The sequence below is a fragment of the Aythya marila genome (genome assembly GCF_965140915.1).
Source record: "Aythya marila genome assembly, chromosome: 2".
NCBI lineage: Eukaryota > Metazoa > Chordata > Aves > Anseriformes > Anatidae > Aythya > Aythya marila.
The window spans coordinates 82,035,184-82,061,340 of record NC_139043.1 but is presented as its reverse complement, the minus strand read 5'-3'; the positions used below and the strand labels follow the sequence as shown (position 1 = coordinate 82,061,340).

General features: G+C 41.2%; 1 long non-coding RNA gene across 2 annotated transcripts in view; it reads left to right on the top strand.

Annotated features, from left to right (window-relative positions):
* LOC309874880 overlaps positions 1 to 24,888 on the top strand; it is a 47,588-nt gene extending 22,700 nt beyond the window's left edge. For both annotated transcript variants that reach the window (XR_014316933.1, XR_014316934.1), the window contains exons 2-4: positions 3,274 to 3,609; positions 9,173 to 9,280; positions 24,363 to 24,888. This is a non-coding gene — a long non-coding RNA (uncharacterized lncRNA). The remainder of the gene's footprint in view (positions 1 to 3,273; positions 3,610 to 9,172; positions 9,281 to 24,362) is intronic.
* Positions 24,889 to 26,157: the final 1,269 nt, after the last annotated feature.

The following is a 26,157-nucleotide window of genomic DNA, read 5'->3' as shown; positions in this document are numbered from 1 at the left end:
TGGGGCACCAGCACTGTTATTGCATTAGTTGCTTACTCTAGTCCAGTGTGTACAGTTTTTAAGGAACATGCATATATGTGCTGTTAGTAATGATGTTTTACTGACATAGTATCTAAGAAAACACGCCTCGTGACAAGCTGGTGAAAAACTATTTTGTAAAACAAGCTCAAACATATTTTACAGCCCCACTTTGGTTCTGTTTTCTGCATTAGGGTTTTCTTATTGAAATGACTGAAAGAGCCCTGTTTTAGCCTCTGCAGCATGACCCAGGTGTTCAGCTCTGTTTGAGAGAGAGCAAAGCCAAAGCATGGAGCGCTAAGACAGTGTACCAGTGCGGGCTGGGGATGTGCACGCTGCTGCAACCACTGCTACTTTAACCCCTGTCACTCTTCAGGCTCTGCATATTGCCCTGGGGGAGTGTGGTATGGGAAAAGGTACAGAAGAAGGAGGCGTAGGCACAAATCCTGCCCATCAGGTATGTCATTCCTTCCTAAATGTGCTCATTTGCAGTAAGCACAAGCAGTGCATAAAGCAAAACAGCCTCGAGCTGCCCAGCCCCATGCTGCTGGCAGGGAAACAGCCACAGCAGAGGGGCTGGGCAGGTCGGGTAGCAGTGTGAGGGGCAGAGCCACAAGACCACGTCAGGAGGAAGGAGGGAGAGCAGCAGCAGGCAGCAATAATGATGGCACAGCTAAAAACATAACTCTTCAGCAGGAAGGCACAAGTGCAGGTGCAAGAGGTGTGGCCACGATGGCCCGTGGTTGGCCTGCAGTAGTCATAAGTGTGTTTATTTTGGCCAGTGAAGCTCTCAGGCCCTGCCTGCCAAACGTATTTTAGGAAACTGATTGGTGCCGAGGCCCTGCCATCGCAGAGGCAGCCTCTGTGGAGAGAGGATGCTCTTGCAGGAGGAAGGCTTAGTGAGGAAGTTGTGGTGCTGGTCCCCACCGTCCTCACCCGCTGACACCAGAGCCTCTCTGCCCTGTGCCCAGGAGAGGCCCCAGGCACTGCACTTCCTCTTTTGCCTTTAAGATGTGGTTTAGTGAGGGGAAGGAAAAGGTAGCAGAGTAGCAAATGTCTTTTTTTTTGGAGGAGAGGTGAATGTCTCGAGGAGTCCTTTTCCTGCTAGCAGCTCCAGTGCCGCTGCAGCGGGCACGGCTGGCTCGGGGGCACAAAAATAAATGGGTGATTCACTAGGAGGCAATCTCAGGAATGACAAGTGTTTAAAACAGCCTTAATGAAAGCCTTATAGTTTGTCAATGAAGGCGCATGTTCAGGTTACAGCAGTCCAGGTTGGCATAAGGCTATACAGGGAAACACTGCAGTAGCAGGCTGATTTGTGTGTGGGAGGGGAGTTAAGATGCTTCCTTGACAGCTCCAAGAGTTTGCACAGGAGGACCAGTGAGCGCTCCCACAGCAGCCGCAGCCAGTCAGAAACCACCAGACCTTATGTGGGTTAGTCACGTCAGGTCACAAGATGTGACATTAACTGGTGACTCTTGCACATGCTGCAAATGGCTTGTTTTCCTATGCGGAGAGCAACTCGTTTCCTTCTTTCTTGGGAAAGTAAGCAAGCAAAAAAACTGTTTTGATTGGATACAATATTCTGGCAGCATCCAAGTTTTGGTGAGGCATTTAAATTAGTTTGAACCTCCCTTAATTCCCTTTCAAAATCACATTTGGTCAGGTTTCAAGATAGAAAAAAGTGTTATTTGAAGGTGTCCAAATAATGATTTTGACTATCCTATTTTTTCTCTCTTTCTTTTAGCTTAAACTGTTCTATGATTTTTGTTCTAAATGTGTAGGTCATTTCTCTTCCCCAAGAAACTTCATGAATATTTGTTATTATAGTCATAAATATAGCATGTCATATATATGTAAATATTTTGACTATTTTAAACATAATATGTGCCCAGATCCAGGTGTGAGCAAGCATCATCATCATCATTCCTCTGCTTTAGTCACCTTCTTCTGAAGAGGAATTCAGGTTCCTATACATGCTTCATGCTTTTTTCATCTCCAGCAAAATCAGCCACTGTGAAATTCCCAGGAACAACTGTCTTGGTTCTTTGCTTTAAAAATCTCACACTTTGCCTACAAGTGACTGGATTTCCAAAGAGTCTCAGTGTTGTTTTTTTCTTTTCTGTAAGGAGTGGTAAATAAGGCTATTTCTAAAGAACTCTGTGGGCTCACACTGACACCAAACTTAGAACTCTGTCTGCAAAATCTGTTTCAGGGGAAGTCCCTAAAAGCAGGGCTATTCCAGTTATGAAACTCATGTGAAACAGCCTAGTTCTGACACAGGCTGAAGGTCTGAGCTGTATTTATGACTAGGTCTTGATGTGGAAGCTGGACGTTTTCAGTGGTGTTACGAGTTACATTTTGGGATTTGCTCTAACAGCACTTTGAAGGAGGAGACATAACTAAAGGGAAAAAAAAAAAAAAAGAAAAAAAAAAAAGCAGCAAATAGTTATTTTGCATTTGAAGTCTGCCGTCCAAAAAGAGCTGGATTTTGCCTTGAATGTGTACATTATTGGAGGAAATCTGTTCCGAGTTAAAGGAGTAAAATGTGTTATGAAAACTGAAGAATATGTGGATGTTTCCTGTAAACAGCAGTGTGAAAGAGGAGGATAGAAGTTGAATGGTTCCTGTGTTTTCACCCATTGCCCTGGCAGCTGAGAAAATAAATGGCTGATTTAGTGAAGCTGAAGTCGGTTGCAATAAGAGAATAATTGTAATTACCATCGGAATACAAAGCTTCCACACAAGGCCAATTACAGATGTCCTGTAACACCATGGCTATTTTTAATTAGCTTGTATGTGGGAGAGGAAAAAAATGTTCTATTTGGGTGTATCGTTGGCATCAAAAATTCAGGAAACATTAGCTACATGACCCTTAAGCCAGATGAGTGAGCTTTGCCCCTGTCTCTCAGACAGTAACATGTGACTTTAAAGTATTTCCTATGGTCTGGGTTTTAGGCTGTAAATGCATTATAGACTTTTTGCTACCTCCCGGTAGCTTCAGTTTCATTCCAACAACCCTGTTAGACACCCTCTGTATTCCCAGAATGTACATTTTTGCTTCATATGGGTGATGTGTGACATCTGCTTAAACATGGAGGGTGGACGACCAGCTCAGATGCCCCAAACCTGAGTTTCTTCAATCCCATGGAAACGCTTTTAAGAGAACCAGGAAAATTATTTTGTGGGCAAACACGCAGATTTTTTTTCTTTGTTTCATTACTTCATGCTTGTTCTGATTTTTTTTTTTAACAGGAACATTCAGAGAACAATTTTACTTCCCTTATGTGCCTATGCTATAGTGCTGTCAGCAGGCACAGTCTGGGCTGTGGATTAAAATAACAGAGGAATATGAGTGCATCAAGATCTCTGCCTGAAAGAGTGGCCATATAATGGTCTAGATGAAGATCTGGCTACAACTTTTCAACTTTCTTCACCAGCACAAATTCATACGCGCATCCGTATTGAACAGCCACGTGCATGTAAAGAAATAGTTGTTAAAAGAGTGTTTGAGGTCTTGTTACAACACAATTCCCAGGAAGTGAGAAGATGAATGCAATAAAATAATATTCGGACCACTCTGCTTCCCAGGTATTTCATAAACATTAGCTTGTTCTCAAAACACTTCTATGAGCTACAGAAACTTCATCCCCAGTTTACAAAAGAGGGATCTGAAAGGCGGTGAGTTGGAAATTTCAGTGAAGCTCCTGACTGTCACATACTTGCCTTGGCTCGATCCAACTGGCTTTCTCTCAAGGCACTGTAACATTCAATGCTTCCTATAAAAACTACACTGCGGGTCTTCTGAGCCTGCAAAACCAGCATCCCCAGTGCAGCCACGACTGTTATAACAATACTGACCTTTTGTCATGTGCTTTAACTTTTTAAGTATTTTTTCTTAACAACATGGCTATGATAGACTGATCTTCGTCATTCTGAAGTGTGTCCCAGTTTGTTTTGCCTACTGACTATGGGTAAAGGCATCCTAGGTTAGTGCCATCCCTTCTTGCCCAGCAGCAGGTTGCTCACAACAATTCTCACCTCAAATCTGACATTCCCTTGGATGTACAGTCAGTGGTATCCCTCGGCCATTTGCCAGAACTATTATAATTAGAGCAAATTCAAGTTAACTCACCTGTTTGGGGTTGCATCTAGGTTGTGAGTCAGTCTTATCTGACCCCTAGAAATGCTTGGGGTCTGCAAATGAACCCAACTTCATGTGGATGGGCTATGTTTTATAGCAAAGTCCCTACCCAGAATAACTTTGCCATAATTTGTTTGGGACAGGAACAGAGTTAATGGCTGCAATCATTTTGGTCTGGTCTTTGTGCCTGACAGAAAGCAACTGTTTCGGAGCTGGGGAAATACGTGAAGCCTTCTAAGCATTCATGAAAAGTTTATTTCCCAGGGAAACAAGCTGTATTCTGCCAGTTTCACTTTTTATGGGTATTGTTTGACTTTTGCTGTCATTTTTCTGTTGAAATTAATCCTATCCAAGGCATGTGATACCTCTTCCTTGTGGCATTTCCATTAGCAGGATCTGCTTCACTGCCTCAAATGGCCTTTATTCAGGACTTCAGCATATGCTTGAAGGAATAGGATGCTTTGAAAAAAGCCTGGGCCTTTATATGAAACTGTAGCCATATCATATTATCTGGTCCTTGTGCTTCTCTGCAGTCCTGCGTTACATGTTTTCCCGATTATGGCCTGTACCTTGTGAATGCCCATGGCTGAGGGTGTTCCCCTGAGGCAGCACCCTGCATTTCTCATGGCCCAGCATTTTGCAAAGGATGTGTTTTTATACTTGGTTTTAGCAGGGCTTTTGTAGAAGAGGCCTCGAAGGGGCTTCATGCTTCCACTGACAAACTGTGGGCAGTCCTCCAATGTTTCATACAATTACTGGGAAACTTGTGGGGGATATTTTATCGTATTTCTTGCTCTTTATGTATGACCTGCTGTAGAAGAGCCCTGGAATCATGCCTCTTGTGGAAGCAGTGCCTCTGGAAACTGGGACCAAATTCCTCCACAGAGGTAGCAAATTTTCTGTAGTCTGAGATGGTTTCTCGAAAGAGTTTCGAGACTCATCTATTATATATCACATGCTTTGGCCATTTTTTCATGTTTGAAAGAATATGTTTTTGTTTTCTAACTACACCCATTTTCTTAAGACAGCCATGCTTTGTTTATCTTGCAGAACTCTCCTGACATTCCTGACTATTTCATGTTTTGTTGAATAATCTGCTCACCTAAGTGACTAAATTATTTCTCATGCACCCCCTTTTTCTTTCATCCAGACGCATAAAGGAATGCTTTCCAAGGAGTCTTTGGAGACAACAGGGATATGTAAAGATATTTAAAGAATACATAAAGATAAATCACATTTCCTTTCCAAACACTTGTAGCTCCAAAGTAAATATTCTGTATTGTTACTAGTTGGCTCACTATTTGAAAAGACCACTCTGCCTTTATGTTTCATATCCAAGCGGATCTGGTGGATAATCAGATAATTGTTCCCCCTACCATGGACAAATAAAGGAGAGAATCCCTTAGAAAATAAAGAAAGGGTAGATTGCTAAGGTTAATAGTGCTGAGTTCATGCTCAGAGTTTACTTGTTATTGGGTGTCTTACCAGTTTTTGCAAGGCCTGTGAGATGTGGACAACTAAAGTTCACTTCAAGCTGTGACTCAACTGAAATCCCCTTGCACGTCATTGAGACTTTGTCCTCCAGACCTGAAAATTACATTTAGGTCTCTTAACGCCATGGACATCTTACCTAATTACTTCTAAAATAGATAAATAGATAAATAAAAACAGGACTGTGGTGCTTTCCTCTGCTTTTTTGCTCAATCCTCCCTCCTGTAATTGGATCCACTTGAAGTTAATTAAGTTCTTGGTGCAAATTATGAAGCTGCCTCAAAGTTTATATTAGGCTCGCAAATAGCAGCAAGAGGAGGTAACACTTACTGATGACTCCTCCTTTTTGCCATTGGGGAAGATGTGTTTACAACAGGCTGAGAAGGCAGCTGAACCCCTCCAGGAGGTAATGTCACTCAGCGCTGCTCATCAAACTTGGCTCTCCTGAGTCCTGAGCCATTCCTGTGGTTACCTGCACAGGCTTCCTCATTGTGTGCTCGCTTTGATGCTAAGAGGCACTGATAATTGCAACGTTGTGAAATACTTGGAGGATTGGCTTGGCTGAAGGACATAAATCCAGGAGAGGAAATTCTGGGAGGATGAATGATTTCACAGACCAAAGGCTTTGCATGTTGACATGATAGCAATAAAATTCTTTAACTCTGAGCGTTGCAGTCTAAAGTGAAAGGAAACCCTGGCGGTCTCTAATGATTGATGCATTTAGACCTTAGTGTTTTCCCTTTGCTTCATGGTCGGAGCAGAGGAAGGAGACTGGCACCAACGCTATTCCTCGTGAGTCAAAACAAGAGCTTACTTGGCAGCTAAACCTGTGAGATCATGGAAGAGTGCAAGAGCAGCTCTGGGTTATTATTTCATTGAGCTGGCAGATGCCAAGAAGATCACACGATACGATTATCTCAGCCTCCAGGTAAGAAGCAGGCACTTTGACTCCCTGCTGTTGACTGCATAGTAGTAATACTGACTGGAGAAAGTCTTTTCTGATTTTTTTTTTTTTTTTTATAAGAATTGTGGCATGAGTGCTGCATCCTGATGGACCTTCTACACTATTTACTTGGCTCTGAGTCATTGATGTTGATTTAAAACAGTAAGCAGAGAAAAATATTTAAGAACAGAAGTTATTTTTCTTCACTTGACAGCTGTTGCCCAAAAAAGAGCGACATGGTCATGCTGCTTCTCTTCACTTGCAAGCCTCAAGTGAGGGTTGTGGTTCTTTAAAACTTATATGAACTCCAAATGAGAGACACAGCAAGCAATAAATAAATAAATAAATAAATAAAAATCAGAGGATTGAAGAGATCAGATTTTAAAAAAGCTGACTATGCATCACATGGGTTTCCCAGCACCAGTTAGCAGTGATTTAGTTGTCTTCCGGGCAATGCAGAGAAATTAAAACCAAGCACCTCTCAAAATTCTTTCCTCAGAGTTTCCTGAAGTCCTTGTAAGCTGAAGAAATTCAGCTTGGCTGACCCAGAGGTCTGTGCTGCTGATTTTTATTATAGTTGTCCCTCATGACTCTCTTTCAATTACAGGATTGCTGTTGTCACTGTAGCATTATATTTGCCAACATTGTATGATGCTCTGCAGACACTGCAGTAAATAATACAATGGTAGCCAAACTCCTTTCCTCAAAGGTTAGTGGTCTTGAACAAAAAATAAAATTAGCCAGAGAAGTAAAAAATCAGCACATTTAAAGACTCAGCCAAGACAGCAGTCCCAAATGCAGTTCTGACTCTTCTTTACTATAGTACAAACAAGCAGTTTGTAGGTCTTCTGATAACCCATAGTGTAAAGTTAATTGTGTGTTTTGTTACTGAGATGCAATTTCACATTATGATATGAAAATCATATTAAGATTTTCCTAATGAAAGTGGCTGTGGAAACTCCTTCTAGTTCTGTACCTTCACTGATGTGCATGAATTAGGAAGTTGTGGGTGACACAATGAGAAATTTCTTCTAGATTTCATTTCTGCCTAGAAAAATTTGGATGCTACTCCTTAATCAGTATTTTGTGGAAATATTGATCTGTCTGTGTTGGAAAAGGAATGTTTGGGCTCTTTTTAGCTGTTTGGGAGCAAAGAATAGTTGTTGATTTTCTTGCATAGAAAATATGGGATTTGTGGTTAGAATCCAGAGCTGCAAGGAAAGCGTCCTCAGAAGTTAAAGGTGTTAAAACTGGCAAGAAAACAAAGAAAAGAAAACTGAGTGCTGCAACACCTCACTGTTCCCCCATGCAGGTTATTCACCATGGAAAGGACAGTTCAAAAATGATGCGGCTGTACAATACCATGACTACAAATGCTGTCAGTGCCAGTCCTAGCTTGTGGACTTCACTTTGGGCTGAATCACTACTGAAAATACAATGGCTCCTGCACTGCCAGAAGAAGCACCTGCCTCCTCTGGCCCACAGTGGCCCTGCAAAACAGAAAAACCCCTAAGGCTGGAGAACAGGAGCTGTGGATGAGAGCATTTCCTAGAAATAAGAAAAATTTGAAATCACACAGAACAGGAGAGACAGCAGAGAGGAACCCAAAGGAGGAGTGAATACAAAATAAAACAGGATTTCTCCTGAGTTTAGTGCTCACGTGTGTTTCTAGATTTGTTTTATCAAAAATCTGGATGCTACGTAAACATCTTTACACAAGTTTATACTACCCAAGTGTTAACTGTATTGATTTGGAAGTGTTTATAGATGAACCACGAGAATGTCAGCAGGCTGATATCTTGTTTTCATCTTCCACAAGACAGGAACCACCTGAACAAGCCTACAGCAAAGGATTTGGGAAGGATGTGATCTCGAGTGCCTGATCAGAGGCTCATGTCAGAGGCCATATGTCAAAGCCTGCTGAATGCAAGGCCGTGCAGTGCACATTTCTTTTTGCTTTCTTTGTGGAACTTCCTTAAGAGAAATGTCACAGCTCCCCGGGGGTGATAATTGTGAAATTATCCAAGAGAGCTGGCTGCAAGCCAGAGGAGGAGGGGAAGGGAAAGACCCCTGCAGCAATGTAAAGCATACCAAGAGGAAAAGCTAGTACAATAAACGCAGTGGTGGTGTGGGCACTAATCCTGTTGTAGGGGCTCCAAACTACAATCCCAGGCAAAATGTGCAAGTTTCTCTTTCATTTTCTGCCTCAGGGCAGGAAAGCGCCAGGAAGTTGTGCAAGAAATGTTTCCCTGGTGGAGATTTATTAAAGAGATTACATTGCCTGGGGAGAGCAGAAAGGCTATTTTAGACCATGGAGGACCAAAATGGAATTAAGCCCAGAGACAGAGAGAAGGACTTGCTGTGGACTTTTGAGGTTGTCTTGAAAGGCAACCATTTGGGGTTGGAGATACGAAGACAGGAATTTGTGTCTGACGTTTTCCAAAGGGAGTGAGCATGCAGCTCAGAAGAGAAGTGGGATACCTGCTGTGGGTGAAGAGGAACCAAAGAGGGCTCAGAAGGGCAGTGGGACTGTACCAATAATTCTTCCTTTTCTAAAAGTCTCCTTCATTTTACAGTCGCAGAAAGGTAGCTGCAACTTCTAGATGCATGGAGTCGCGGCTTGAAGTGAACACAGTTATTTTTGTGTCATCTATTGGGCTCTACTCTGAGAGCTTCCACGTCAGGTAAATGTAAATTTGGGGTGGGTTCGGGAGAGGAGATGCAGCAGTCCTAGATATTAATGCCTGTGCCATATTCTGTAAAATGTAGTCATTGTAATGAAATGTGCTGTCTTCATTTGTCCTACACTGTAGTGCTGCATAATGAATTTGACGTAGGAGATGTTTGGAAATCAGTCTTTAATTGAGACATGAGATTTCTAGATAATACACTGTGGCAGAAACAAACTCTGTGAGGGACTGTCAACACGAGCAAGACATCCACTGAGGTTACCAGTGAGACCTGGTGTAAATACCATTCCAGCAAATTCAGAGGAAGTTACACAAAGGCTGTGCTTTACCCTGGTTTATGCAAAGTCCTCATTGTGCCTTATTCAGTAAACTTGAAAATGTCTCAGGCAAAGGAAAGAGGAAATTCCACGTTTTCCTTTGCAGCACAAGGAAATTACTGTAGCTTGCCCTAAAGAAACCTGCAGCAAGGCCTAGCTGCACTGAAATCAGTGGCAAAACTCACGTGGTTTTGTGAGCTGGGGTTTCACATCTGGTGTTTTTCTTCTTGGCAATTAACCTCTCTGACATTGTGTCATGCCTTAAATCTTGGTCATGACTGCACTTCTCTTGCCTCCAAACTGGAAAGTGCTGTTCATGGGCTGATACATTTATTGCAATTATTTCCTCCCTATTTTGCATACAATCTCTTATTTTTCTTGCCTCTTGCTATTTTCTTTTCCCCTGGAGAGAAGGTCAAGTTGTGCACTGTACTTCTTCCCTGTTGCATATATGTGTGTATTTTCCAGATGTCAATCCCCAGATGCAACTGATCATTCAAAATAGGACCTGAAACTCTAAGAAGATGGTCTGTTTCTTGAAGCTGGAGTCTAAATTCATAGGAACCTTGACACGGGTTTGGAATTTTTTGCAGAGTGGCTGTTGCCACCTCTGAAGAGTTGTCTGGAAGTTTTTGTCAAAACTGACCTGGAACCACATTCAGAGTTAATCCTTGATTTCCATCTCTACAGCTCTGTGGCCTTGGTGAGACTAGTCAGACTGCAACAGTTTGCCTGAAAAGCCTGTTAAGATAAACCATATCTGAAACAAACCCATTATTTTGAAAAGGCTTGTCATTTTATATTCAATCACCAGTGCTGGCTCTTCCTTTGCACAGAACTGTCTCATCTTGTTATGTATGTGTACATACATCTGAGAGGTCACCTACTAAGAACTGACATAACTTGGTTTTCATTTGAACTGCAAGGTTACACGCTTTGTTGCTCCTATAGGCTGTATTTCATTGCACTCAGGGTAATTTTTGCATTCCAGTAGTTCTTGCAACTGCAAACTTTCTGTATGTCTTACCATCCTCTTTTTCAGAGTGCTTGTCCCACAGCTGCCTACCAGAGGTTGTGAGTGCTGATGCTTTCCAGTCTCCTGGAAAGAAAAAAATAAATAAAATAAAATAAAAAAAATATCGCAGTCTCCTCTGTACGTTCAATGTGGGGAGACCACGTATGTTTTCCCTTTTGCTTCTCCTTTCTTCTCTTCCCAGCTTCATCCTGCCAGGGGGCCAGGGGCTTGTGATGGTCCCAGTTCTTCTCTACCCCATTTAACCTCTCAGAGCGTCATCTCTTCCATTGCATCAGGAAACTACCTGGGAGGGAGCAGTGGCAGAGTGGGGTATTAATGTCTGCCGTTCTGTCATCTGTACAACTGCAAGTGTGGCCCAGCCTGCCAACAAGGTACCACCAGTTCTGTTTCACACCATCTTGTATATGCTCAGCAGGGAACCTTAAACCCACTCCAACCCAAATCAACAGGTTTCTGCCCGTAGATGCCTCCAGCTTGAAGCTGGATGTCTCCAGCATTTGAAGCTTGGTTCTGTAGACCATTGTGCGTTAGTAGCTCTCACTTTGATCAGTCTCCATTACTTAAGATATCTGAGCCCTTCATGGAGACCCTTTTAGTTTTAAAGCAGCAATAAGGATGTAATGCATATGGATAACAGGTTTGAAAAAGATGTGCTGAATGTATTAGAATAAATGATTCACTGTTAGTAAAGTTTTCAGAGAAGGCATCTCCATGGTCTTCCTCTGATATCCTATAACTAAAGTATTCCATTTATGTTTGCTATAAAAGTGTAGCTGAATGTTCAGATACCAAAAATACCTTTTTAATAGTTTGTATTAACCTTTCAAGTCTTGTTTCCTATGGGTTTCTCCTCTTTCCTACGTTATAAGCTTTGCTGACTCTTTGCATTATGCAAATTACCCAGTCCAGGTTTGCAGTTGATGTGATTTGCAGTTTTTCAGCTTGCAGAACTCTCCAGAGGCAGCAGGCCAATATACATCAGTAAAAGAGATCTTCCTTATCTTTCTCCCTTGTTCAGACTTCCAAATGCATACACCAGTAAGCCCAGTGGAGATATTGTCCAGTATTTCCTATCAAAAACATAGCTTAAGCTTACAACTGCAGATTGGCTTTACAAGGTGATATAGTGGTCATGTCCTCTACTGTTAAACTTAGATTTTCAGAACTACTGACCTGAAAATGAGCGCTTTTTGGATCAAGTGTCCAGAGCTGCAAGCTAAGTCTGCCGCCATTGAAAGCCCCAGAGCACCAACCATCTCTGGTGGCAGCAAGTTTGAGCTGAACTTGTAAAAGGTTGTTCTTAACTCCAAACCTTTCGTATTATTTTATTTTCATGCTGGTTTAAATTGTATGGTATGTGATGGCTGGCTGTGAATTATCTGAGTTGTATGAGTTTGTCAAAAAGCATTAATTCATCTTTTGCTGGACAAGAAGGAAGTGACATAGCAGCTATCAAAAAACTCGCAAACCTGTCCTTGGAGAGTGTCCTTAAAAGAACCCTTTTCAAATGATAAAAGTCTGGCTTATATATGTGTGAAGCATTTTTTTTCCTCTCCCCCTCGCAGAGGCATTCATTATGTCTCAGCATGCCCAGATTGGTTCTGTGCTGCACTCCTGGTGCACCCAAATACCTCTATTGTCCCCAGTAACCAAGATTTGACTTGAGAATAGTTTTACTGATGTACATGGGCCAAATCCAGTCATCCAACATGGGGCTTTAATGCAATTCCATGGATACATGGAATCCGCTCGATTTTCAGAGTTCAAGGCTGAGTCTGACTTTGAAGATGTTCCAGCCTCCTTTCCAGTGCTGGTAACCATCACGCTCTGTGAGGGTGGACTTACATCACTGCTGCTGATGGCAGAAGTCCCCCGCTAGCCTTGGCTGAAGACATATCAACCCCTGAAGTTTCAACCTTTCTGTTAAAGTTATTGGGGGAAAAAAAAATAAAGAATGGGCAAAGTTGAATCTCTTTCTTTATGGAGCTGTTCACACAGCCAGGTAGTTCTATGCCTGGAAATGCCATGTCTGAATCCCATAGAGCAACTCCTGATAAGGTGTTCTGCCAAGGGAGCTCTTAAAATGTTTATGCTGTTATGGACTGCCGACTGGAAATAGGCTTCATTTTCTGCAAAGATGAATAAAATCATGAAGGAAAATATATTTCGGGTAGTAAAATGCTCTTAAATGTCCTAGATTTCAAATGGAGAAGATGAAAGAGTTAGTGTGTATGTGTGTATAGAGAGTTCATAATTTCTTCATAGGGTTCTTTTTAATTCCTGGTGGAGAAAATGGAAGCTGGTGTTGCTTTCTGTCTATTACTTGTTATGTTCTTTTCCTGGAAAGTATTTTGGATGTGAAAATGAGGAGAAAATGGATTTCAAACCAACCGACCAGATACAGAAACTCGTTTTTCTGCTTCTTTTTGTAACCCATCTCAAAATGTAAAAGCAGGCAAATGAAAGTGAGAAGAGTTTCAGTGAAAACTCATCCTTAAATGCTCTTCTTTGGGTCTGCAACATCTGTGTGGGGTGGGTGGGTGCTACTTCTGTGTGAGGAAAATACTGCCTTTATCGTCCTTTCTGGTTTTGAAGGGGTAGGGCTCTGTAGAGTTTACCACACAGGAGGGTGTTATTGCCCAGAGCTGAGCACAACTGAGAAAATAATTTTGACCTGCTACATAGAAGTAATGTCTAGACAGAGAGCATTTGAAGTGCGTAAGGGGAAACTCGGAGTAGGAACCAGTTATGACAAACTGAGCTTTTGAAGTGACAAATAGAAGCAAACATGTATAAACTTTAGATCTGATAAAGTAAATGGGAGATTCGCTGCTGACTAAAACAAAATTAGAATACAGGATCAGTCCCAGCAATGAAGCCACTAAATTAGAGTGTGGTTTGTTTCTGCTGCTCTCCTGTTCCAAACAGGAGCCAGATGCAATTGCTTGTGGAGTCATGCTATGAAACCAGAAAGGTGAAGCCACCTTCTTTACAAACACAGGCTTTCTTCTTTTACCTGATCCAGTCTGCTGTTTGGCCTGACAGATGTGTTTGGTCTCTCAAACAGTTTCACCAAGATAACCTACAGATTAATGATCTGCTGCATATCGGCATATTTAGGATCATTTAGGACCATAGTGTCCTAAACTTGGCTCTGCTCTGCAGACAGCATAAGTGAGGCTGTATTCCTGAACATGCTGACATCTGGAGTGTTTTGACTTAGCACAACTGAATGCCTCCTTCATGGTGCTGTGCATTGTAAAGACACCAAAAGAAATGTTGCCTACGTCTGGAGAAATTGAACTGAAGTGTGACTTCTGACTATCAATGCTTCTAAAATGTTAGAGGTGGGAATGAGATTTTTAAATAATATGAGATTTATAAAATCTCATATTGGGATGAGATTTTTCATTAAGGAATGCAATTATCAAAGGCAAATGTTGTAGACAAACTGCTCGTTTGTACCTGCACAAAATATCCTGAAGTTCAGAAGATCACATTTAAGTTCTTGATCTGAATCAGGGCACTCAGGCTTGGTCTCTGCTAACCCTAAGAAGAGTCTTTGGCACTGATATAAAACAAGGAAAATACTGAAGCACTGGAGTTTCTTAGACTAGAGAAAACAATTTCACACAGAATACAAATTAGAAGAGACTCGTTAAAAGTTTTGAGAGAAACTCTGTTCCTGGGGAGAATTGGAGGTGGATCTTCTTTATTCTAGTTCAGTGTTTTATTCTGAATTAACTTTCTGGAGTGTCTGTCAGTGTTGTACTTGAATTATAGCTTATACTTGTTCCTAGCAAGTAGGAATGCTAGTCTCTGCTAAGCTACCTTTTTACGTATGCTTTCTATGTATCTTCCATCATCATATTTAATGAGATGTTGTATGATTCCTTGAAGGGCTTTACCAGTACACAGCATGACTATAGCTGGTATATGTGTAATTGCTAACTATTATTTATCTATTTCAACTTCCTCTGCCAGAATAAATAACATAACAATGCTTTTATGAAATCACAATTAATTACTGTGGAAGTGAGTCAGATGTCATCCTCCACTCCAGCATTTATGACTGACTAAATTAAGCAGGACAAATAGGCTGATTACACTCAATACTTGAGGTGTAGAAAAGCAGAATGCTGTCCTGTTCCAATAATCTAAAAATTGTATTTGTGGTTGTATTTGCAGGGGACACATCACAGTGGAGGTTTGAGGGGACTCCAAGGGAGCAGTTTTGCCTTCTGAACTATTTAGGTTCCAATTAGGAAAATGCTTTTTTTTTTTTTCAGACAGGATTTAAAAAACACACGAGCTGCCAAAATCCAGTGATGTCAGAAAGATGAGGAAAGAGCACGCTTAAGCATTTTTGTTGTTGTTTGCTTATTTTAAATTAGGCACACCAAATAAGAATAGTCTTTTTCTGTCTTTTTTAGACACTGATCTTTTTATTATTTCTTGGAATGTCTTACACTACAACAAAACAAATAGTAAATCCTCACAATCTTAGTGAAAACAACAACAGGAAGCGTGCAGTAGATACTGTTCTTCCCTAGGATCTTTTGGACCACACTGTCTGGCTACTACGTGGTATAAAGACTATTTTTAATTTCAAGCTAGAGTAAATCATTGAAGTTCTTGAGTACTGATGCTTTGTCAGATATCACTGTTAAGACTCTGTGGATGTATTCTACAGGGTGGAAGATCCTGAATCCAGGCATTTTTGGTCCCTTTACTTCTAAAACGATCCTCTGAGGGGACTGGAGCAGCAATGGGAGAGGTGAACAGCAGTATGGAAGTGTTAGGGGATCCATTGCAACATTCTGTAATAATACTATAGTGTACCTATCTAAAAAATTCTGTCTCTTGTTTTTGGGGGGAACAGATATCTGGGAAAGATCTTACTTCATTTATTAGTCTAAATGACCAAAGAAGAGTTAAGATTGTCCAAAAATAGGGTTTATTGCCACTTAAATGACTACCTTGTTACTCACAGTCATTGACCATAATAGTTATGTGTCATTTAAAGCACTGCAAGAGAATCTTTCCTTCAATACCGTCCCAGTTTTGCTTTCATGGGAGTGAATCCCTTGTGTATCAAAGGGCAGGGAATGACCATAAACATGGCAAAAGAGAAGATGGTGATGTGATAGGCATTAGTATTTCCAGTACATTTAATTCTCTTTGGGTACAACAAGGACATTTGGGTTCTAAATCCTTGAAAGTATTTTAAAATGAAAGAAAATTATGGGGCATGATAACTACCCAAGGAGAACAACTTTAAGAATAAATCTAATATTGAAATGTTTGTAATATCTTGCCGAGGTTTACTCGGGGCACAACAGAACATAGCAACAACATAATATTACCTGTTGCAAAACAGTAGGTAAATTATACATCAAGTGCAGTGTACTGTATTACACAGCATGCCATGTGCCAGGAGGTGCACTTGGGTTGTAGTTACAGTCCTACACCAAGACTGAGGAGAAATGGAAGGGAATGACCTGGGAGACTTCTAAGAAAGCTTTTCCAAAACCGTGTTACTTCTGGGCAGGTCGTGGTAACAATCTGGGGCAGATGGCCTGATGCAAGCAGAATTACAGGGTTACAAGCATGACGCAAAACATAATTTGCAAGCAGGGTATGAATGGTTAACAAAATATAGGTGATAAGACTAGATAGCAGTAGTGTTAAAATGTGCTTCCTTTTGAAGCTGGTGGTAAATATCATGTCTGACCTGGATCACTGATCTTCACTGCATCACTATGCATGCCTATATGGTATGCTGGGACAAAGCACCATTCATGAAAGTTTTCACCCTTCATGATTCAGTATAGCAAAGGTGAAATTGTCCTTAAAATCAGTTTAGAGCTGCTATTACATTATGCTTCAGGATGGTATACAAGGAGTTGCCAGCAAATACACTTAGTTTTCTTCTGCTTCCCACCACTACAAGAGACAGTTTCTTTCAATTTCCTTTGTCTTCCTTTTTTGTGCAATAAGTTTATTGCAGACAAAGCAAAACTGGACAATGGAATTTCCCTTTTTAAATGTTACTCTTTATCTTTCTTTCTGTCACTGATTGATAGTAGGAAATCCAAAAATTCACGCTGGAAAAATTTCAAGGAAGGAAAGAATCAAACCTGCTGAGTGCTAATAATTTCTTACATTTCCAAGGATCTTATAATACATAAAAATGAATATTCTTAATCTTTGTTTTACACAGTCTTTTTTGATCATTGGCCTTCTTCCCTCATTATGAACACTAGCTCTGTTTCTGGAATATCTTTCCCTGTCTAGAGCAGTATGTTAGAGAAAAACAGCACTCTTCTGAAAAGAATGCAGTCCACATGTATAATAAGTTTCTTCATTAGCCCAGTTCATGACTTTGGTTGGAGTGAAAAATACCACATTTGCTCTGAAGTAAAACATATATATATATCCTTTCTATAAAAAACAAGCAAGCAAACAAACAAACAAAAAAAAAAACAAAAATACCTTGCAAACTTCTTATACAGAAATTTATTTTCTATTTATCAAAAATTTCTGTATTATTCACTGAGTTAAAGACTTGAACATTTCCTTTTATGTGTGTGAGGCAGAGGAAAAGAAGAATTTTACACCTGGTCTTTTTCATTTGATCTGTGGGAGTTGTGCATAATTCGATGCCATCTTTAAAACTAGAAGACCTAAATCCACACAAGGCCAGGTTCAAGTCCTCGAAGTGAAATCCCGAGGGTGAAATCTTGTAGTAGAGCCCTTGTCAACTTCAGCAAAGCTGGAATTTTATCCTGAGGCTTTACCAGCTTCTTTATGGTCATGGCCATTACAGCTTTAAGACTCAAGGAAGCATGTGCTTTTTATTCCCCCTTATTTTGAATGATGGCATTTAATTATAGTCCCAATGTTCCAAATTCAATTTTTCCTATTTTGCAAAAGTGCTAGGACTTCAAAGCAGAGAAAATTCATGGGCAGGGCTTTCTACCAAAGACCAGAACAAATGAAAATGCCACTTTTTGAAAGACTGGTTTCTTAAAGGGCATTATATGATTTTAATATTTTATTGTACATGTTGTTAAAGCTCTAATCCTCCTACAAATTCCCCAAAGCATTTTTTTCTTGCAAGGGGGAGGGATTCATTCTGGAATCCTTTTTAAAATACAGATGTATATGAAGGAGTATTTAAACGTGCATTACCCAAGAGGAGCAGAAGTTAATTTGTAAACAGAGTATAGCATTTCAAAGCATTAAATGAGGTAGGTTTTCAGGCAGAGCTTACTTTTCACCCTAGAAGTTGCCATAAAGACATTATTTCTAGATCAAAAACCTATAACACACCCCAGATCCAGTTAAAAACTTTTCTTCATGTGGAACCAGATCCTGAACATTTTTCTCAAGCTGGTCATCATCAGTCTAGGTCATTATGAAGAATTAAACTAGGCCCATAGTTTTCAATGTCAAACGAGTTAATGCAACAGTATGACTTGCAAGTGGTTTCTGACTCCTTTCATTTCTCTAAGAAGGCAGTACCTTGTCTGGCCCTTTGATGGGACATGCAATAACCACTTTGGACATTTCATGCCTATTCTTGTGTAGCTGAGAAGACTTCAGAAGTCCCTGTGGAGCAGGCTTCCCTGGCTCAGGTCCCACCAGAACCCTTTGGCCGTGGACCCCTTTGGCTTACATGTCGTGCAGATTTAGGAGCTGAGAGTGTTATGCAGCTTCCTACTTTTGCCTTGTGCCAACAAAGAATGATATTCACTAATTGCTTTCTTTTAATGCCTTTTCAGTCTTCTTAAAAAACACCTAGCCTGTTTTTTTTCTTCTTTCTTGTATGGTTGTTTATGATGAAATTCATTAGGTCGTGCATTTCTCAGTCACAGTGGTGTATATTGAGATGAATTTCTTTCTTGGGGAACTATTCAGACCCCGGCCAGTGTAAACAGGATAAGAATCTCTCTGGATGACACTGGTGGATTTAGTCTGTTTTTTATGTTTGTAGGGCAAGGGAGAAGGGATTTTCTTGGAAGAAACAGGCAAAAGTCCTATTTCAAAAGCTTAAACAGCAGTTAAGCTTTAATAATATACTCCCTTCTTTGCTTTGCTATGAATACCTGCCAGAAGAAAGGAGGGATTTCTTTCTTCTGAATCCCAGATGCATTAATCTCTGAAGTGACTAGTCAGAACAAAGTTTACAAGTCAGATAATGATATCTGGAGTAGATTTTAATGTAATAGCTCAATATTACAGACTGAGAAAGAGGGAGGTTGTTTGGTTTTGTTTTTATACATCACATCTGAAAAGTCCTGCTTCCTAAAACTTTGCAGATCTACTGTGAAAAAGGGTGGATTTTTACTTGTTTGTGTAGATATTTTGCATCTTTTATTGCTTTGTAATTTTCTATAAAATGATTTAAGTTAGAAAGGACCTCAGTAGGTCTCTAGTCCAACCTCCTTCCCAAAGCAGGATTAGTGATAAGATCAGACTGGGTTGCTCAGGACTTTGTCCAGTCAGGTCCTGAAAACCTCCAAGGACAGAGATTGCACAGCCTGTCTGGGCAAACTGAGCTGCTGTCTGACTGTCACAGTGGGCAATTTTCCCCCTTCTACCCTTTTCAATTTGTGGCTACTGTCTCTGTGCTGTGCATCTTCCTTCTCATCTCTTCTCAGAGGTGCTCTCAGGTTCCTGAAGCTGTCTCTTCTCTGGGCTGAACAAGCCCTGGTGCCTCATCCTCTCCTCACTGGCCTGTGCCCCAGTCACCTGGACTTGCCCTACACGATCATCCTCCCTCTTGTCCCGAGGGCCAGAACTGAATGCATATTCCAGTCTAATTTAGTGCCAAGAAAATGGGAATAACTATTGCCCTCAATCTGCTGCCTGAGGTGCTGTTGGTGCAGCCTGGGATGCTGTGGGCCTTCCTGGCTGCCATGCTGGGCCTTCTGCCCAGCTCACAGCCCACCACCACCCCAGGGCCTTCACAGCAGCACAGCTTCTGGCCAGGCAGCCCCAGCTGCCACCTTTCCTCCCTTTGAGCTTTCTGTAGACCCTTTCTTCAAGGAGTTAAGAGCTCAGTGGCCCTTTCTGAGCATAAGAAGCCTGTGGCCTAATAACTGTGATGAGTTCCTTCCAGTGGTCTTTCCTGTCCTTGAGAAGAGAAGGGTGGTGACGTGCTTCTATTGAAAATTGTAATGATCTCTGTTAATGATCTCCATGGGAGACTGAGACGCACGCAGGGAGTTTCTACTGCATGCTCAGGATCCTATTAGGGAAAGCAAAGCAACGTAGTGATACTTCCATTTCTAAAATGGTCACTGGTTGTAAGAGTCACCATCACTTTTCAGAAATACCATGGTATCTTTAATGAGGTAAAAAGTACTGTAAAATATGCACTTCTCATTGCATACATAGAGATGAATCCTTAATTCTGTAACTAACACCTACGCTTTATTCTGAAGGAGAGGGGAACCTGCCTGGTATGGAATGACGAAGAATGGAAGTCTGAATTCTGATCTCGGTTACACCAACTAACGTACAGCGTAGCTTGGATCCAAGTCTGGTTTAGGAGGAACTTTAAGATTTAGTTTGTTAAATCTATACAAAATGAATTACTTTAACAATGGAAGAAAGAAAGCCTTGTAGTAATAGGACAATAAGGGTTTTATTCTTTTTTCTTTTTTTTTTTTTTTTTTTTTTTCCCCACAGAATTTCCTTGGTGATCTTGACATTTTTAAGCTGTATGACTTGGTCAAGCTTGATTGCCTGTGGGTAGACTAGACATTCATATGCAGAGATGCTTCTAGTAAGCAGTCTGCTTTTGAGAGAGTTAGATCATTAAACCTCCCAGTTCTCACCAGAACAGAGAATGTGTTCTGCTTGACCTCTTAATTTACCTGACGTGCTGTGTTTTGACTGGATCTCCCCAAGGAATCCACTGAGGCTTATACAACCGTGTTTGTACATCATGCTTTCTTGAAGAATGGGCTGATTCTATGTGCAGTTCTGTGTTAAAGCCAGACAATCAAACAGGATTTGGGCCTCCAGTCCTGTTCATTGTTCTCAGAATTGTTTTTTCAAGTTTCCAAATGGGTGACATCTTGGATGTTCCCAGTGGAGAGTGAGAGACTCAACTGAGTGTCAGCAACATGAGAGAAAAATAAGAGATGACACTTCACCTTCTTCTCAAATACGTTAGTCTCAAATCTCCTACTTCTTTCTTCTAATTTTTTTAATGTCCTTTGCTGTTAGAGGAAATCTGTGCAGGATTTGAAGACGGAGACCTTTACAGGGATGATCTTTTCAGCTATATTGAAGCAATCTGCAATAAATTATGCATTTTTAATAGTTTTATGCTGACAGTGGTGGAAAGTAAGCTCAAGACAATGGCGACTTTCTGGAAGGATAGAGCCTATGAAGTACTCTGATATTTATCTCCCTCAGTCATATTCTATGGCCTCTTGCCTGCCAGTAACAACCATTTGAGGGGCTAGATGTACAGGCCCTGTCTGCCACGCTGGACAACTCCCATTGCTCCAGGAGACAGAGAAGGGTTGCTTTTTCTGGAGATATCAGGCCAACTCATTTGAGTACCAAATATGGCTTTGGAAAACTACTTTTAGTGCCTCAGGATAAACAAGTTTTGGGCTTATCTCAAAAGAAACTGCTAATCTAATAAATTTAGAAGCTGTGAGATAGCACTGAGAAGGATATGGAGAATAATGACTCAAGGGCCACCCTCTTTTCACCATCTTAGGCATTATAGCATCATCAGTCCTTGGAGCTGAAATGAAGATGAGAAATGATGGCTTTGGGAATAGTGAGCGCTGCTTTTTTAAACCGCACTGTGCCATGGTTTTGCACTATGATGAATTTCTTTGTAGACCTTTTTATTCTATCCATCTGTTTGCTGGTGGTGGTGCTTTTTAAAGGGAGATAATTCTTACTAGCAATCATCAGAGAAGCTAAAAGATAAATTAGTTGGTGATTTTCAGTACTTAGACTTACTAATACATGTCTACTGTAAGTGTCCTGTGCTGCTGTTATACAGTGGCACTTCTCAGTAGTGTAATGCAATGCAAACGTTTAAGTCTCTGCTGCTGTTGACTGTAGCCAGCTATTGTTCTTCTGAGCTCTGCCTCAGACAGGGAATGACAAGTTTCCTGGGATTTAGGCCTGGATTTTTCTGACAGGAAGCCAGGGAACAATTAGGAGGCAGTTGAGTCTTTCCCCCCACGCATGCCTTTATAAGATGAAAACTGGGGAGAAGAGGAAGTTGGAAGTTTCACTTGTTTTACTCAGCTGCTGTGCAAGGGGCTGGCTATATAATATATGTATATATATATATATGTATATATATGTGTGTGTGTGTGTACTTATGTTTCTAACTACTTTGGACTTCTATTTATTTATTTATTTTCTGGCACGTGGTGGGAATCAAGCCATTCTAAAGAGGGAAGTTGCTCCTCTTTAATATCTTTAATATCTTCATCGATGATCTGGACGAGGGCATCGAGTGCACCCTCAGTAAGTTCGCAGATGACACCAAGTTAGGTGCGTGTGTCGATCTGCTTGAGGGTAGGAAAGCTCTGCAGGAGGATCTGGATAGGCTGCACCGATGGGCTGAGGTCAACTGCATGAAGTTCAACAAGGCCAAGTGCTGGGTCCTGCACCTGGGGCGCAATAACCCCAAGCAGAGCTACAGGCTGGGAGAGGAATGGTTGGAGAGCTGCCAGGCAGAGAAGGACCTGGGAGTGATGGTGGATAGTCGGCTGAATATGAGCCAGCAGTGTGCTCAGGTGGCCAAGAAGGCCAACGGCATCCTGGCTTGTATCAGGAACAGCGTGACCAGCAGGGCTAGGGAGGTGATCGTCCCCCTGTACTCAGCTCTGGTGAGGCCGCACCTCGAGTACTGTGTTCAGTTTTGGGCCCCTCGCTACAAGAAGGACATCGAGGTGCTTGAGTGCGTCCAGAGAAGGGCGACGAAGCTGGTGAGGGGCCTGGAGAACAAGTCCTACGAGGAGCGGCTGAGGGAGCTGGGCTTGTTCAGCCTGGAGAAGAGGAGGCTCAGGGGCGACCTTATCGCTCTCTATGGGTACCTCAAGGGAGGCTGTAGCGAGGTGGGGGTTGGCCTGTTCTCCCACGTGCCTGGTGACAGGACGAGGGGGAATGGGCTTAAGTTGAGCCAGGGGAGTTTTAGGTTAGATGTTAGGAAGAACTTCTTCACTGAAAGGGTTGTGAGGCACTGGAACAGGCTGCCCAGGGAAGTGGTGGAGTCACCATCCCTGGAAGTCTTCAAAAGACGTTTAGATGTAGAGCTTAGGGATATGGTTTAGTGGAGGGCTGTTAGCGTTAGGTTGGAGGTTGGACTCGATGACCTTGAGGTCTCTTTCAACCTAGAAAATTCTGTGATTCTGTGATTCAATTTCTTGCTTGAAAGAACGTATTTTTTGTGAGCCGAGACAAGGTGAGAGCAAAAGCTTGTGGCTGCCCCACCTGCCAGAAGGACAGGCTTCCTTCAGTCCAGCACCTATCGCAAAGCATGCGACTGACAGCTCCCCCCAAGCAGATGGCAGATAGTTATGCTGTTCTGCCTTTGTGTTTCTTGTTTCCTTTCAGGATAGGGCCCTAGCATTGATTTTTCTGTGCAGCTAAAAAGACAAGAAAGCTGCTGTGCTTTTGAGGGTTTAGACTGTCAGTTTTCTTATTCCCTGCAGGTCTTTCCAGGGTCTCTCATCTCTTTTTCATCTATGCAAATGCCTCTGTCTTCCCGAGATCCTTCCTGGCCCCTACTTTTTAGGAAGGAAAAGAAAACTTTTGTGGCCCCACTGAAGCATTTTGTGATAAAACTCTGATTCTGTGCTTACTTCTGCATGGGCTTACTTGGCACCTGTGTTTAATTGTGCTGACACATGCCTTTACATCGGTGCAATCAGAGCTTCCTGGAGATTTGCACTGATGAAGTTGGGCTTGTGCAGTTATGTCACTCTAAAATGCTTGGATGCAGAGAAGCTTCCAGTTCTTGAGGGGAATATCTTTATGGCTGAGGGAGAAGGCATTTTCCATGGCATACAGTCCTCCCGAAGGCTGTTTCCTCCTCTATTCCCATACAGTCCTGCAGGCTGAATGATTAGAAAATTCTTGCAGCAACAACAAAAAAATCTTTCTTTGCATTTGGGACCCTGTGAGCAAACACTATTATTAAAATGTTAGCAGTGCTTTTATTTTAGATTGTTTTGTTTGGGAGGTGCACTCCATGAGCAGTATTGTGTTGTTTGGATCACAGATGTTATGGGAAAGCAATTGAAAGGCAAAGAGAACATATCCTCACAGAGCCATTACTTTTTTGAAACAAAGCGTGCACTGGGAATCTACACTGTCAAATGGGTTTCTGAAAGTATGCAATTCAAGGAAAATTGCACTTAATAGTGGAATTTACATCTCATTTGGAGAAGAAACATCTAGCTAATTGTATATACCTCTCATTTAATATTAACTTTTTTTAGTAGGCCTAAGTATAGCGGTTACTTTGAGATAACAGAAGAACTAGCATAGGATGTTCACTAAATATTAGAGGGAAAAAAATGTGAGTCATGGTTTAGCAGCAACAAGTAACCATTCCAGGCAGTTTTTGTCACCTCTGCTTCAGTTATGCAAATGGAGAATTAGCAAGCAGAGAAACCTAAGCAGTAGAAAAGAAAAACAAGCCTTATTTTTTTTTTTTTTTTTCCAGGCAACAACTGAAGAATCAGACTGATCCACAAACCAGCCAGAAGATGCAATTTATGCCGTATTTACAATAAGATACAGCTTTATTATCCCATTTATTTACTTACATAATTAAATCATTTAAATCATGATACTGTGTAAGCTGCTGTAGTCTGGGATAAAAGAAGCGTCTGGCACCATGATGGTCTTCCTGCAGCACTGAACCTCTGTTCATGTAGCGGTTCCCATCTACAGAGGTTGCAAAGAACTCTTTGACTCAGTCCCTGAACTGAAGTTAAGAAAGACTTTCAGACCTCATTGCTAAATTCCCTACTAGATTTCTTCAGAAAACCTTTTGCTTTCATCTTTATATATTTTCAATTTCTTCTTTTGTTATTTTTTAAAATTTTGCTTATTAATGATATGTATTTTCCATGAGACATCTGTATGACATCGTTCTTTGCTTACCCATTATATAGCATCTTTAATTTTTTTAAGTCACATTTTTTTGAACTGTTACCATTAAAACCTAGTCCTGTCTGGGGAGAGCTCCTTGAACTCTCTTAATTTCCAGATGTTTCCTGTGGTCAATGATTGTATGCACAACTGCAAACTTCTAATACAATTAATTTATATTTGTTTTAGTTTCACTGAAGCGACTGAAGAAATGGTCTTGGACTAAGGACTGCATTGGGCTCATAAAAAACTGCTAAAACTGCACTGGAAAGGCCCAAAGTAGACAGGCAGTGGAATTACAGTAATCTTGCAGTAGGATATTGCATTAGCATAGCCTCTGCTTGCAGGAGCAACCAAGGACTTGTACTTTTGACAAGGACTGTATAGACCCTTCCTGTCCCACAAAGTAAGTTGGATCGGTGCACCATGTTACAGAGTCTGTTGGTTCTGGCCCATGGGACATGACAATATTTTGTGCTGAAAACCAGAAGGCTTCTGTAGGTTTTTAGCTGGCCTAATTTGAGCCTGACTGTGCTGGAAACTTAAGCTGGAGTGCAGTGAGCTGTATACCTGAACTGTATGGGAACAATTCCCACTGGCTTTCCATTCCACTTTCTTCAAAATAAAACAAACAAAATACCTTTAGTGTTGCAACCCTATGTTTTTTTATGCTTGGAGCAATTGTACAATCAAAGCCAAAGGCTTTTATCATGGGTAGAGGTTGTTCTTCCAAAAATCATCTGTACTAAAACCATGGTGTGCCTCTTGCGTCATTCTTCATGTTCCTTTGAGGCTTCACAGTGTGTTCAGCTGAGAGTCAACCCTTGGTCAAAGTTAATGATTTTATTTATTAAGGAACAAAACATCACTGACCTATGCAAGGACAAAAATTTTGTAGGTGCTTTCTTAACCTCCTTATATTGAGAATAACAAGAGTTGTCCATTAGATCTTGCCCTTTGCTTATAAGAAGGTGCTACTACCTTCTTCAGTGAGTGTAGCATATACAGGAACCATACACATGTTCAAGGTACTCCGTTTTTTATAACATGATAAATAATAAAAGGGCTTTAGGGATAGTACTTATCATATGTCTGGTTCAAAGGGAAAAATACATAAGGCCAACACAGTAATTGACTTACAGTGCTATAAAGGGAAATATCTTTTCTCATAGAGAAAAGAGCCTCGACTCACACATGAGCTGCGCTAAGTAACAGCGATGAATATAGCACAATAGTCCTAGCAGATTCACTACAAGCCCCTTCCTGAATAAGAAGAAAAAGAAACAAAGAAGTAGGGGGCAGGGAAATGGTTTCCTTCTTGCTCTCGGGAAGAGTTAGAAAAATAGAGTGCTGAGCAATATAGG